At 31.8% G+C, this 4,216-nt stretch overlaps 1 pseudogene; it reads left to right on the top strand.

The window, feature by feature from the left end:
* The first annotated feature begins 224 nt into the window (after window positions 1–224).
* On the top strand, window positions 225–1,453 carry LOC145098314 (ubiquitin carboxyl-terminal hydrolase 24-like; annotated as a pseudogene).
* Window positions 1,454–4,216: the final 2,763 nt, after the last annotated feature.

Here is a 4,216-nt window from a genome sequence, read left to right as displayed (position 1 = left end):
TGATGGCTCTAACTTGTGATGGCTTTACCCTAATCTCGCTAAAGGTACAATTTACATTTCCTGATTTCCGCCATTTTTGATCACCTGCAACTTATGTAGAAACTTTATCGATCGATTATTATTACATATTTGGAGTCTCGCTATGGTGTTTTGTTCCAAAAGGAAAGGGAGCAGAGCGTATATGGAAGGTTTATCCCAAGGAATTCATTCAAAAGCAAACGCCAATGGAGTTGGACTCAATTGTCTTTGTTATCGTGAATTGTGATACATCATACATTATTATATTTTTACCTATATTACAAATTGGTTACCCAACTTTACATGCATTTGTTGAGTTTATTTCTGGATTTGACATGCCTTCTGACATTCACTCAAAGAAGAAATACAAAATTCTTCTAGAAACTGGGAAACCTTTTCGACCTATCATGTTTGAATCTGTTCTCAACAATTTCTCTCCAGATATGCCAAATAGCTTCTCTGGAAGACCAAGGTTTGTGTTAATGTTATAAAATTAATCAACAAATTTTATATATGTTATGTTTGGAATTTCGGATGCTGAGTTGAAGTTTGTTTTTTAAAAAGGCAAGAAGATGCTCAGGTGTTTTTAAGCTTTGTAATGCACCAAATGCATGATGAACTTCTTAAACTTGAAGGAGAAGTTTGTAATTTTAATGGTGGAAAAGTTTCACTGGTTTCATCTATAAGTGATGAAGATGATGATGATATTTGGGAAACAGTTGGACCAAAGAACAAAACTACAATCACAAGAACACAAAGTTTTATTCCTTCAAAATTAAGTCAGATCTTCGAAGGCCAAATAAAAAGTGTAATGAAAGCAAGAGGTATTTTTTTTAATCTTTTAACATTTTTCACTCATCTCAATAACATGATATCATTAATTCATCATTTATATATTTTTAATGTAAAACAAAAATAGGTAACAAAGCATCTGCAACTATTCAGCCATTTCCTTTTCTCCATTTGAATATATGTCCAGATCCTATGCATACAATAGAAGATGCACTTCATCTTTTTTCAGCTCCAGAGACACTTGAAGGGTATCGTGCTTCATCAGCAGGAAATGTATACTTCTTTTTATTATTATGTGAATTAGTATGTGCAAGTAAACCAGTGAAATATTAGAGCTTCCAGAGATAATAATACTACACTTAATGAGGTTTAGCTATGTAAGTCAAGGAAGCACAAAATTACTCAAACCAATCCACATTCCTCTTCACCTTACTCTGAATCGTGATTTCCTTTTTTTATCATCACCAGAGGTATGTATTTATATTATATATATATATATATATATATATATATATATATATCATTTTCATCTTTTTATTAATTTATAAAAAAAAATTATAATAAATACGGTCGAAGATATGAGCTAGTGGCAACGATAACTCATCATGGAAGAGAGCCATCGAAAAGATTTCCCAGTTTTTAGAAGAATGTTGTCTTTCTTCTTTGAGTGAATGTCAGAAGGCATGTCAAATCCAGAAATAAACTCAACAAATGCATGTAAAGTTGGGTAACCAATCTATAATAAAGGTAAAAATATAATAATATATGATGTATCAAAATTCACAATAACAAAGACATTTGCTTTAATGTGTGGTTTCACTACATAATTTGGTTATGTAATTATTATACGAGAAAATTTTATTTTCGAGTTGATAGGGTTTATGTAGAACTAATGTATTCTTGTATTTTGGCTTAGAATTTGTACATATGAGTTTTTTCATCCATTGAGCACTTGCGTATGAATTTTGTTTTGGTCCTATTTTGGAATCTAAGCACAAAATAGAGTTGTTTTAATGTTTTGGAACTCGAGGGGCAACTATGTGTATTTTAATCAGCATTTAGTAGTGATTAAGGTTTATCTTATTTAAATATTTGTTGATGGACATATAGGGTGGACCAATTGTTATACCTGGGTTATGTCTCCCAAAGGCTCTTCAACCATTGCTTCCCATATATCTTCAGGGCCTAATAAGCAGGTCTGCAGAATTGAGAGAACAGGATGCTCAAGGTCTTGGAGAATTAATTGGAGTAACAAGTGAAAAAGCACTCAAGGAGTTTGTTATCCCTATTACAGGGTATATACCATTTATGCCTAAAAGTCTCTTATTTTATTTTATTCTTGACTTGTGTTTTCTACCTTGACGATTCCAGGCCTCTGATCTGAATCATAGGCGACCAATTCCCATGGCAAGTGATCCTTTATATATATATATATATATATATATATATATATATATATATATATATATATATATATATATATATATTGTCAACCAAAACACTAAAATGATGTTCATTTGGCAATGTGCAAATTGAAAATTGGTCGAGGTGGCTGACTGATTTATTTGATATAGATGCTGATGATTCATCATTCAAATCTTTTCATCTCCTGAATGCATTAAGTGACCTGATGATGCTTCCTAAGGATATGTTGTTAGATAGCACAATCAGAAAAGAGGTCTCTAAAATTGGGCTCTTTTTCTTTTATAGTAGTGTAGTTATCCACAAAGCTAAAGTTATTTAAAATTTTTTGAAGGTATGTTTGAGTTTTGGTGTAGCATTAATAAAAGGGATACTAGATAGTTTTGTTCCAGATGAGTTTTGTCCAGATGCTATTCCTGAAGTTGTGCTTGAAGCCTTAGACTCAGAGGTGAGTTCAGTATAATTAATTAATTAAGTAATTATGTTGATGTGAAGGACACACAAGCCAACCAATTAAAGATATTTTGGTATGTCTAATAACATGCATTTATATATGCTAAGGATTTGGGGGTGGAAGGTGTTGAGTTAATCGGTTTGTTAGTCATAGCTCACGTGCATGGCTGAAACTTTAGATTTGATAATTATTATTGTTTTGTGTTTTATGTTTTATATAATAGTTAATTATTAAGAATTGGTGTTTGGTTTGATCAGATTTTTTGGAGTTGTACGGGTCTTAAGCTAATTAGGTGGAGTCAAGAGCATGGATTGTTTTCATACTTCATCGTGGGTGTCTAAGAAGCTATAAATATAGCTTTATTGATATGGATAATATAAGAGGTTTTTAGTCTTCATTTTTCCAATACAATGCATATTCCTTTCTTCTTTTATGTCGTCATTTTGAGTAGTAAACAAACACAGGTTTCTTTTGGCTTTATATTCTACAGAGGGTGGTGAAGACTGTGTGAGCAGTGTCCCATGTGTAGCTGGTTCGGTTGTTTATGATCTGCCATCAGCATCATCAATAATAAAAACCATTTTGGTTGGAGGAGAGGGAGTGGTTGTATGTATAAAACACTTGGGTCGCACTGGATCATCAGTGTTGAGAAAGTCAAACACAAGTGATGATGAACTTGATGATTTGAGTTCCCCTTTCATTGTTATCAATATCATTGATGCTTCTTCTGCTCCAACAACACCAACACCTAGCCCTACCCCTAGATGGAGATTGAATGATGGTAGCATTTGGTATCAACTACTTAAAGAGGTATGGATGAATAGTGACTGAATACTCATACATACTGAAAAAAAAAACGCTGCAATATTATTGTTTATACTTACTTGCAAATAAAGTGAAACTGAGTGGGTAGATTATATTTTCTTTTGTTATCGGGTGGGTGGGTGGGTGAAAGTTAGTGCTAAGACCATTTTTTGCTAATGTGTATCTTATTTGCAAACATGTAATGTTCAATGCATTATTCCATTATTGGCTTTTGGGTGTAAAACTAAGGTAAGGTGATTAAATAGTGGAAAAGGGCAAGAAACTCATTGTAGATAGTTTGTCCGTTTTTGTGGAAAAAAAAACTATTTGTCAATTTTCAACGTAAATAAGTAAAAGAGAGCTTATCTAAAACATAAATTAATTTGTATTATATCAAAATATAAAAAAAAACATTTAGTATAAATAAAATAAAAAAATAACGTTTTATCCAAGAGAGAAAACTTGCTATGAACCCACATACAGGTAGGTATACTATTAGTTTTTTTTCCTGAAATATAAATTGAATGCATACTATACCTGTTGATTTTGATTCTTTGAATGAAAAAAATATATATGAATTTTTCTTATTTTCCGGAAAATTGTATTTATTTCTTTCTATGTTGGCAATTGGTGGTGATTGTGAAGATGGGAAGCCTCATAATAGTCTAAAGAAGGAAGAGGTTATTTCAATACTTTTAATTCTTCGAAGCATCAAAAGCTCCCAAA

This window comes from Lactuca serriola, chromosome 4 (genome assembly GCF_051521515.1).
Source record: "Lactuca serriola cultivar US96UC23 chromosome 4, Lser_US96UC23_V15, whole genome shotgun sequence".
NCBI classification, from domain to species: domain Eukaryota; kingdom Viridiplantae; phylum Streptophyta; class Magnoliopsida; order Asterales; family Asteraceae; genus Lactuca; species Lactuca serriola.
The sequence above is the reverse complement of the archived record's forward strand: the minus strand, read 5'-3'. Positions and strand labels throughout refer to the sequence as shown.